Below are 12,207 nucleotides of genomic sequence, written 5' to 3'. Positions count from 1 at the left end.
GTGTAATGCAAGACACGAGCCATCTGCAAGTGTCACTCAAGAAGCCTCTGGATTGCCTCTCGATTGTTGCACGAGAGAAAGAGGGAAGGGGGAGAGGGGAGAAGAGAAGGGAGAAGGGATGGAGAAGGAGAAGGGAAGAGGAGAGTGAAGGGGGATGGAGTGGAAAACACAAGGGCACTACAATGGAAACAAGGGAACACCCAAAATACTCTCTTAGAAGAGAAGAGGGAGCTTATATTCAAACTTGTGCAAACAACAATGAAGACCAAAGTCAACACTTTGGCCTTTTATACATGTGACCTTTTGAAGGGAGGGCCAACCCTTTTACTTTTAGCACTCTCCCTCTCTTTACCATAAAAGGCTCTTGGGCCCATAGGGTGCCAAGGCATCTTGCTATTCTGTTCATCTCTCTCTACTAGCGGAATTAGGGCTTGTGTTAACCATATAAGAGCGCTTGGGACAAGCCTAGCATTAGGAGGTGTTCATAACCGGCTCCCAAACAATGCTTGTGTCAGCCTCGCGTGTCTAAGGCTTACGTAATTTGGGGCTCAAACTCCCTGAACGCCCTCATGCCTTAAGTCATTTGGGGTCCGAATCTTGTGCATGAGGCTCAAAACCTAGAGTGGCGAGGCTTACCTTCCGTGAGACACTTAACAACTTGCAGCTAGAACATATAACCTATGGACGTTGCTTGCACTCTTTTGCCTCGGGGTATTTGGGGATCAAACTCCCTGAGCTTTTGTCCTGCACTCTTTCCATGGCTGTTTTTATTGAAGTGGATAAGAATATGCACGTTGCCTGCAATCATTGGCCTTGGGGTGTTTAGGGATCAAACTCCCTGAGCTTGTCCGTTGAAGTAGATCATGAAGCCTAATCACCTCTAATCACTGATTACCCTGCATTTGGCGACTGTACTCTGGGGATGTTTACACCAAGAGTTTGTATTCTTTAGGACAAGAGGAAAGAGCCTCCAGGTGGATTGGAATTGGTCATGCAAAATGGATGGTTGCTGTTCATGGAGGTTCTCTTTGGTATGTTCGTGGATGCTTGTTACATTTGCAGAGAGTCCGGGCACTTTGCAAGGGACTGCTCAACAAAACGATTTAACGAAGAATCATTCAAATTAGAGTTTGAAGAAAGGCACTCACAGCATAGGAACAACCTCCAGGGAGAGATGATAAAGACCATCTGGATGAGAATGAGGAATTGACGAAATTCGGCTCTAACAGGTCGCATTGCACAAAATGGCACAAACTATAGATGTGTCGGCACGGGCATAGGAAGCGACTATTCTCTAATTCCTCCTAGCCACGGATTTGCCCCATCATGTAGATGCTTGACCTCAAAGGGCATTGACAACAATGGCTCAGAGAATGAGGAGAATAAGCCTAAGGAAAAAACATGGGAAGAGAGGAAAGAAGTCCTTCATTTTGGAAAAAGTTGATGACATGGCACTCAAAAGAGGGCTCAAGGACGGTGAACATGGCTCTGATACCACATGTTGGTTCATAGATGGAACAATGAAGCAAAGATGAAACACAAATGAACACAACTTTATTCATGAGTGGTTACATATATAGGCAACTGCCTCCATGTAGGTAGATCCCAGATCCAAAATCATCTTCCTGATTATCTCAATCAATCACCTCCTATGATCACTCACTCATCACACCAACCTGACACACCTAACTGGAACCTTCTAGCACACCTACACTCACATAGTTCTTGCATAGGACTCCAATCCCATAGGCACACACACACACACACATCAATTTGCCCCTTCATCTTTGTCTTCCTATTTGAGTCTCCAAGCATGGCCTACAAGGCTCTCAATTGCACCCTCTGGACTGCTATCAAACACCAACCTCTCTACTTAAAGAAGTGGAAGCACAAATTTAACCCTGATCTCCCTAGATCCACTATTACTCCTATGTGGGTAGAGCTCCTAGATCTGCCCCTCTCTCTTTGCAACCAACTAGCTTCCTTGTGCAGCTGTTTCGGTGAGGTATTTGGAGTTGAGAAGGAAAACTTCATCAATCCTAGAGCTAGCCTGCAAGTGTGTATTAAGATGGATATTGCTAAGGAACTTCCCAACACCTTGGTTATGGTCAACAGGAATGGAAGTGTGTACAGGGAACAACCCCTTCTCTACAAAAATCTTCCAAATTCTTGTTTCCTGTGTGGACTCTGTAGTCATGCAGTTAAGAATTGCCCACAGAGGAGGACCAAAGCTAAGCCCAAGGATCCTACACCCACCAGCAGTAAACAAGCTGAAAAAGGGATCCCCAAGTCAATTTCTACTTAAAAAACCCTTCTCCAAAAGATAAACTTTATCAAACCCTTGCTCCCTCAGGATAAAGGCAAAGGGATGACTGATGACACCATAGCTCTGAACAATGCTTTTGACACCCTGGCAGAGATAGTGAAACTGAGGAATGGATAAGAAAAAATCAAAACTTAGACATTGACTCTCAGATTGAAGCAGGCTGGTCAAAAGATTTTGAGGAGGATATAAACAATGAGGATGAAATGGCTTCTTCAAAAATCAATGAGGAAGACCTAGGAGGTGATCAAGATATGGGGGCTGAAAAGGATACTGTTGACCAAGGTAAGGCTTTTACTTAGGTACAAAGCAAGAGAAAACTCTCTCAAGGAAAAAATGCCTCCCCTCAGATAAATAGCCCCAATCCCAGGGCTAGAAAGGGAACTAAGAAGAATGTCAAGTAAACCAATAGCCATCCTCTCACTCAATGTCAGAGGTCTCACTGACCGTGGCAAAGGAGGAGAGTTAGCTTATTGGCTGATAACTAATGCTCTTTCTCCTTCTTTCCTTACTCTGCAAGAAGTTAAAGTATGTGGACCTTTTTTGGAGAAAAGATTGACTATTATTGACAAGAGAAGGAAATGGTACTTCACTGACCATGAGGAGGGCAAGGGTGGGGTAGCAATTGGTATACTATCTAACTATGCTCAGGGTATTTTGGATGTGGAAGTAGATACACATAACAGATGGATTATGGTTAACTGCATGATACATGGGCAGACATTCATAGTGGTGTCACTTTATGCTTCTAACAGTTCACAGGAAGGAATGGTTAGCTAGGAATCACTCTTGCTCTGGCAAGAAATAAATGTTTTGTGGCTGGTGACTTTAACATGGTGGAAAGCTCCAAGGACAAATGGATGGGTAAAGGAACTGACTTTCTGGGAGGACTTGAAAGAAGAGCTAGGTCTAGTGGACATGGGGATGAAGGACACCTTCACATGGTCAAACAGTCAAGTGGGGGACAACAGAAGAGAGGTTAGACTGGATAGGATATATGTCTCACAAGATCTAGTTAGCCAAACCAGCTCTTGCCAGACTAAGATCTTCTCCTCTTTCTTTCTTTCAGACCACAAGCCAATCCTGCTCAAGTGTGACTTTGCTGGGCCAAAAAACCACATCATGGTTTAAGGCTGATCCCAAATTTTTTGACTTGAGTGTCCAAGAAGGTGTTAAACTTATTTGGGTCAAGACTTTCACTGAGTCTCCTTCTGCCAGTGAATCCTGGTATACTGCAGTTGACCAGACTCAAAAGTTCCTCAGAAAAGCTAGAATGGATAGAGCTAAAATTAGGGCAAAGAGGATGGACAACATTCAAAGCATGATTACTACCCTAGAGACCCTAGCTAGATAGGGCGACCCTCAGTGACTTGGTGCTCAAAAGAAATGAGTTTGGGATTCAAGAGCAGATTCTTCTAAATGACTCTAAGGTATACTTCAGAGATTGGTGGGCTAGCAAAGTTGATAGACCTACCACGGAATACTTTAAAAGTATAAGAAGGAAAAGGTCTAATGAAGAGGTACCCCTTCTTAGAAAAGCTGACAACTCTTTTGGCCCTTTCTAATGAGGAGAACATTGACCTCATTCAGCTTCATTTTCAGAGTCTACTGTCCTCCACCATTCAAGCAGACAATGAATTGATTAAAGCTAGAGAAGGAAGCTAGAAAAAGCACTGTTCTCAGCTTTAATAACAAGTACCTAGAGAAACCTCTGACTATAGAGGAGCTGTTTGAAGCTGTCAAGGTGATGGCTGATGGTAAAACACTAGGAGAGGATGGACTACCAATTGAATTCTACAAAAGATTTTGGTCCATTGTCAGCCCATACCTCCTTCTCTTATGGCAAGAAAGTGTTGAAAGTGGGTTCCTGCCTACACATATCAATGGTGGTGTTATAAAACTTATTCCTAAGGAAGGAGATAAGACTGAGCTAAGGAACTGGAGACCTCTTACTATGCTCAACTGTAGCTATAAAATCTTTGTTAAAGCTCTAGCTCTGAGGATTAAAAATAGAATGGCCAAGTGGATCCTACAGAGCAGAAAGGCTTCATAAAGGGTAGACAGTTACTTGAAGCTATCATCAACATTTGGGAGGGATGTGAGTATGCCAGAGAAAAAAAATAGGACATATGCTTCTTGAAGGTTGACTTTGACAAGGCTTATAATAGACTTGAATGGGAGTTCATCATCCAAGCTTTGTTGGCTGATATGGCTCTTGGCCCCCTTTACATTACTTTTATCAAACTCCTCCTCACAAATGCTACAGCAAAGATTTGTGTTAACGGGATCATGAGCCAACCATTTGAGCTTAAAAGATCTATAAGGCAGGGGTGCCCTGTTGCCCCTTTACTCTTTGCAATTGCATCAGACTCCTTGGGATGGCTTCTCCATCAACAAAGCCAAGAAAACAAGTTGAAAGGTATTGAGCTACGCTCAGGCAAACACCTTATCTGCTATCAGCAGTTTGCTGATGATACAAACTTAACCCTCAAGAATGAGTCACAATATATCAAGGTGGCCATGGAGTCTTTAGATATTTTTTGCAAAGCCTTTGGGTCCAAAATCAATCACTCTAAAATTGGATATGCAACTCTCAAAGGTGATGAACGACAAGTGTTAAAAGGGATGGGATGCCAGAGGGTCAAGCATGGCTTAGCCTTCAAGCTACTGGGTATCCCCATGGGGTTTGATATTTCACTCAAGCAAAGGTGGGACTAGTTCATGAACAGATTCCAAAACAAGATGGAGAAATGGAGAGGATTTCAGGCTAGTCTGGCAAGAAGAAGAACTATTCTTAACCATTGCTTTTATCCTATTGTTATCTTCTACCTCACAGCTTGGTCCCCCTCCAAAGCTAGAATTAACAGATTCATAAAAATTTGCAGATATTTTTTGTGGGGAGGCAAGATACCCAAGGTCAAGTGGGACTTCTGTATCAAACCCAAGCAGGAGGGTGGATTAGGAGTTATTGACATAGAACAGGCTGCTCTGAAACTCTCCTTAACTTGGATTTTAAAGGCAATCCTAAACCCTATTGAAGACTGGGCTCAATTTCTCCTTAGGAATGTCAGCTCCCTAAGACCCCTTAGAGTTCTCAAGTGGAAAAACTACCCCATGCTATCAGCTATTTGTAACCCAGAACCCTGCAAACCTAAAGGCAGCCAGCTTTGGGTCTCTCTTTGGACAGCCTTTGAAGGGATTAAAAGCCAAATTGTCTTTTCAGGTAAAGGTGCCTTTATGACCTTGGACTCAATTTGGATTTTTGTTATTTTCAAAGAAGCTGTTCTTTCTGATGAAGAGATAGCCAAGGGAGCTCTTCTATTTAAAAAGGGTTTGCAAAGCTGGGGGCAGCTGTGGAACAGATATGAACTAAGGTGGAAAACTTGGGTAGAGATTAGGAGAGCGTTCAGTCCAAACAACAAAAGGCAGTCACTTGTTATGAGTAGATTACAACTTTGGAGTGGCAGCCAACAGTGGAAGGGGGGATCTTTCCTTGTGTACAGCAGGGAGTTCAGTTGGGTGGAAAGTTCCTCTTTCTTCCCCATACCCACACCAAGCAGGGACATGGGTGATCTCCATAGGGTTCTTAATGATAGGTGGAAACTTCATCACTCCAAAGAGAAATGAAAATTCAGGTTCTACACTATCCGATCTCCTTCAATTCTAAACAAACTATCTGCCCTGATGTGGCTCATATTGCATAAAGCTGTGTGGACCAATATCAGAGGACTTGGGATTGGGAAGGGTAATGGTAAATGTATGAATTGTCCCTCTACTAATGAAGATATCTTCCATCTCTTTGTGGCTTGTCCAGTGGCCAGAAAGGTATGGAAAATAGTCCAACTGGAGACAGGGGAGCTAGTGAATTGGAAGGCCATCTTGCTTGGAGACTCTTCAAGGACAAAACAGGACACTTGGTCACTGCTGAGAGCACATGCTCTTTGGGTTTATATGGGTAACCAAGAATAATCTTCAGTTTAATCAAGTTATTTTGCAAGCTGACTTACTATTTGTTAACTAGCTCAATAGGACCAAAAGAAAATCATAGAACTAATCCACACTTTCCAAGTAGAGGTTGCCATCTTCAATGCTGACTTACAAGAACACACTCAAAGCTGCTTTGGGATTGATAATTCCACACCCTTTGAAGTCCCTGCTGAGATCACCGAGTTTCTTAATCAGGTACCCTCCACAAAGGTAAAAAAGGAACCTGACTCACTTGTGAAGCCTAGGCAGATGACACTGATAGCTCTGTAGATTCAGAGAGTTTCAATTACTCTGATTACTTCAATGATGACAATACAGATGACACTAAGGACTTCTATGTCCCTCTCTTTTAATTTTGTTGCTAGTGTTTATGTTTTACTCAAAAATGTTTTGATGAAACTCTCCCCATGGGGGCTGGTTGTTCTTTACCAAAGGACATGTAAATATTTATGATGAGGATGATATCCTAATATAACAAAAACTTTTTCTGCAAAAAAAAAAAGAGCTAAAGACCTCGAGTTGGCCCTAACAAAGCTCAAAGATGACCCCGCCACAAGCAAATCCCTAGTCCAAACTCTCATGGACCAGGTCGACAAGGCGAAGTCTGGCCTGCGAACAAAACTGGAGCAAAAGGCACAGGCAGAGATGTAGTACACTAGAACACAGGAGCTTCAGGAACAACAAATCCAAACTTACAGGATCTCTTGGCATAAGAACGGGAACTTACAGTGTCCCTCCAAGTAGAGAATGAGCGATAGCATGCCCCCGACCAATCAGAGGAGTCAGGTTTGGAAGACTGGGAGCAACAGGAATTTTGGATGTATAAGGAGGTCTTTGCATAGTTTGCCACATACACATTTGCACCACGCACCATCCCCCAAACTCTCCAAATTCACTTTGACGCACTCCATGCACAAAACCTCATCTTCCACTTAGACCTCACAGCTCCACTTCCTCCTAACACCATCCAAACCATCCTCCATTGTAACCCCGATCACTGCTACCCCATCCTAGCCATGTCATACTTTTCGTTAGATCTCCAACCCACTTCTCTCTCTCTCTCTCTCTCCTCTTCCCCTCTGACCTCCAGACTCTAGCTGCCCATCCTATTCTTCTCAATTTCCAAGACTGGTGTTGCATCATCACGGAGTCCCTTAATTATCCAATGAATGATGAAGTGATGCAAATCGCAAAGCCCGAGGAACTCATGCTGTGATTCTGCACACCCGAAAGTCTGCAAGTAGATATTAATTGGATGTAGACCTATGGCCGAGCCTCTACAATCCAATATCAAGGGCACCCTGCAGCATTCTAGTCCACCACCTACAACCCCCTCGGCATAATAATCCTCTCCAATAGGGTGCTACAAGCTCTCCAAGACTCACTTGAGTCCTTGGTGAGCAATTTTGAAACACTTCATGTAGCATACCCTGAGGAATTCACTGAGAAGGAAGGCCCTCTTTAATTCTATCGCCCCTCCTATCAAAATCCCACCACAACCTCCTCTGGATCCTGTCCAACCCACCTAATAAGCCACCCAACCTCCCCTCCCTCGGACAAAATTGCTAGAGTATTCTTCTAACACCTCTAACACCACCATTGCACATCATGATACCTCCCCGTCCATCTCCTCTCTATAGCTCTGGTCGACCTTCCTAACATAGCCTTCAACACACTGCTCAAAACAACCAATTTTGTCCAGGAAGCCAAAGCAACAATGCCAACAGACACAGTAGAGCCAGATAATGTTTAGGATTTAGGGTCTAGGGTTTACGGTCTAGGTTTTAGGGTCTAGGGGAAAGGGTTAAGGTCTAGGGTTAAGGGTCTAAGGTCTAGGGTCTAGGGTTTAGGGTCTAGGGTTTAGGTTTCAGGATCTACGATCTAGGGTTTACGATCTAGGGTTTAGGATATATATATATATATATATATATCTCTCTATATATATATATATATACATATATGTATATATATATATATATATATAGAGAGAGAGAGAGAGAGAGCAATGGTACAAAACATGTTTTTCCCAATCGAAGGAAATGCTAAGTCTTAATCAAGATCTGATTTGAAAAATTAAAGGCCGCCTTGAGACCTGAGGCAGGTCTCTAACCCATCGTACATCGTAAGACAAGTCATGCTACTCGTTATAATAAAGTATAATGATATTTTAAAATAATAAATAAATTTATATATATTTTTAAAAAAGTAAATTATCTTTTTATTCATATTCATTGACTATTTATTTTATTTAAAAATATAATATTAATATAATATTTTTTTAATTAAAAAATGATAATAATCAAACTCCCAATTGCGGTGCACCCAACCTATTGATCAAATTAGTATTTTTAGTAATTTCAGCAGCAAGTTGGGTTTGAGTAAGGCGAGAGGTTGGGGGTGCCTCCAACTTGTTGCTCAAATCAGTAAAAATACTTATTTGAGCAATAGATTGGGTGCACCCAACTTGTTGCTCAAATAAGTAAAAAATACTTATTTTGAGCAACAGGTTGGGTGCACCCCCAACCTGTTGCTCACTCAACAGGTTGTGTGCACTCCAACCTGTAACAGCTGCTCAAATCAGTATTTTTTATTTGAGCAACAGGTTGGGTGCACCCCCAACCTATTGCTCAAATCAATATTTTTTATCGATTTAAGCAACAAGTTGGGTGCACTCCAACCTGTTGCTTAAGTCAAAATATTTTACATAATAATGCTTCCATTTTAGGGTTTGGCTAGGGTTTAGGATCTAGGGTCTAGGGTTTAAGGTCTAGGTTTTAGGTTTTAGGAGCAAGGGTTAAGGGTTTAGGGTCTAGGGTCCAGGGTCCAGGATTTATCATTTAAAAGGTTTTAATCTAGAATTTAGGATTTGCAATCTAGGGTCTAAGATTTATGATTAGGTTTAGAGTCTAGGATTTAGGAGGGTCAAGGAATGGTTTTGTTCTTGATTTGACATAGAAATTGAGAATTTCTAGGGTTGAATATGATGAATTAGAGATTTTTAGATGTGGTGTTATATGAGAAGAATGGAGTGGTAGCCTTTGGACAAATACATAGTCTTGATTGTATGAACGAGATTTAGAAGCATAGGATAATATATTGTATGCCTTGTTCCTGAAAAATGGTGTACCTTACAACACCTTAAATATATTATTCAATCAAATGGTGTACCTATACACACCCTATATATTGGAATTCAAAAAACTCTTTCCATACAATCAAATGGTGTATCTATACATCCCTTATATGTTGAATTCAGCAAACTCCTTCCATATATTGCATATTGAGTGGAGGTGCACAATATCTTAAGATTTATTAGACATATTTGTGTGGGGGTGATCCATTTTTTTGCAAATTTACCCATGATGTATCGAGTAGAGGTCACCACTTACAAACTTGGGAAATCTTTAGGTTTACTATGTGGAACTTACACATCTAGTGTTCCCAAAATACCCAATTTATGAGTCTATGAAGTGATATTGAGAGGAGGTGACCAATTAAGAAAAAAAGTACAAATGAAGTGAGAAATTCCAAAATTTTTGAATGGTGTGTTAATGGCAACTTTAAGTGGAAATACTAGCCAGAAATCAAGAGGGAATTGTCCCTTACCAATAATCAGCATGATTTACAGACTAGCACTCTGGCAAGGGGAAACTCAATGGAAGGGGGGGACTCAACTGGTGTACATAAAAGAGTTTAGCTAGGTGGGCAGCTCTTTAATTTTCCCCATCCCTACACCAATTTCCACCATTGATGAGGTTTACAAAGAACTCAACAAACATTGGAAATTAGGAGATAATGTAGTAACATGGAAGAGGAGACTTGAGAGAATTTGGGCTAAGAACTATATGAAAAAAAAAATCCACTATGTTATGGATGATGCTATACATGGCAGTTTGGACAAATGCCAAGAGTCTAAAAATTGGGAAAGGGGATGGTCAATGCAAAAGATGCAAGGAGTCTAAGAATTGGGAAAGGGGATGGTCAATGGAAAAGATACCCTTGAGTGAGAGAAGGCATATTCCACCTTTTTGTGGCATGCCCTCATCCTCAAAACGTTTGGAAACTGGTCCTCATGCTTATAGTTGAACCCCTAAGCTGGAAGGTAATTCTTTTAGGGGATATGCTTTGACACATGTTGTAGGGATCCCCCCCACTATTGTTCCTTTCTTCAGAGCCCCTTCTCTAAGAAGACCCTCAACAAGACCTCCAACCCTCACTACCCGAGGACCTGTCATCTATCTTCAAAGAACCTGATGCTATAGACAAGGACAACACTAAAGGAACATGATCACGCGCTCTTGATGCTAACAAGAAGAATGTCACTTTTGACCAAAAAGTCAACCATAGAAAGTCAGAATGCCTGAAGTCTTATGTTTTAGCTTTTATTCGATGGATGCTTCCTTTAGTTGGTGAAGGTCTATTTTTGGGGAATCTTTCAAAGATTCCAAAAATGTAAAAAATGTTGATATGTAAATAATATACAACCCAAAAAAGGAAACACAACCACCAACACCCAAGCAAGGCAAGGGTAAAGGTAAAAATGGGAAGCACAACAATAAATGACCTTCATAGATTCATTGCTACTTTGTGTGATGGCAACAATACAAAGGATGAATGTCCATTATGGAAGGATAATTTGAAGTTGCTCCAAAGTAACAGACAAAGACGAGAGGTATACCTAGGATGCTAGGCAATTTCAGCCAAGCTTTCGAGTTCACTTGATACCTTGTAGTGACTCACTCTCAACAGTAGATCATTGATGAAGAAGAGTCTTCCTCTCCCATGGGTGACCTTCCAAAAGAAGGATGCTTTATAAATTAATCGGTAATTAAAAGGTAAAGCTCTAGCACTGGATCTAACTCCTGATATAACACTTATTTCATTAATTTTGGACTCATATGTCTACATTTGGACTATTCCTAAAACTTTTTTCCAAATGAAAAGTTTTTTTTATGAAAATGTTGTTTGAGAATCAAAAGTTTACTTTTTGGCACTGTCATTTCCACGTAATAAATTTTAGAATATCTCTCTATAACGTTGCACTTAATAACAATTTAAATTAATAATTTAATAAAAAATAATAGTATAATTACTCTTAAATTAATAAAAGCAATTTAAATGTATAAAAAAATTATATGTATGCATGCATGCATGTATGTATGTATAGATGCATTCATACATGCATGCATGTATGGATGGATGTATATATGTATGTATGTATGTATGTATGCATATATGGCCCATGCATGACATTAATTTACCATAAGAATCCTCTAAAATCTTCAAGATATCATAATGGTATTAACAAACACCTTTTAAGAGTTTAAAAACTCTAAAATGTGGTAGATATGTGGTAGATATGGAGTCACACACAATGCTACACATGCATGCATGGAACGTACATGTCCTTGGTTCATCGATCAAAGGCCATTGATACATACGGTGGGACCAGTGCACTGCACTATCCACGTGGCATGGGCATGCCCGTAAGACTTTTATATTTATATTTACATAGTTAAGGTCCATGTATGAGATTAATTTACCATTTGAGTTTTCTAAAATCTCCAAGATTTAATAACGGTGTTAACACCTTTTAGAGTTTTGGAACTCCAATTGCTAAGACTTAATAATGGTGTCAATAAACACCTTTCAAAGTTTTTGTAGAAATCCTAGTATAAATTTTCATTTTAAAGAATCTTCATTAAAAGTTTAACTTTTTCTTAACCTATTAATAACTTTAATAAATAAAAATCATTTAAAGCCATGGATAAACTATACATGTGTGTGTGTGTATGCGTGTGTACGTATGTATGTATGTATGTACATACATACGTCCATGCATTAGATTAATTTACCATGAGAGTCCTCTAAAATCTCCAAGACTTAATAATGGTGTT

Source organism: Dipteris shenzhenensis, chromosome 25, assembly GCF_047967505.1.
Source record: "Dipteris shenzhenensis isolate YYH24624 ecotype China chromosome 25, Dip_SZ_1.0, whole genome shotgun sequence".
Lineage (NCBI taxonomy): Eukaryota > Viridiplantae > Streptophyta > Polypodiopsida > Gleicheniales > Dipteridaceae > Dipteris > Dipteris shenzhenensis.
Note: the sequence above shows the minus strand (reverse complement) of the source record.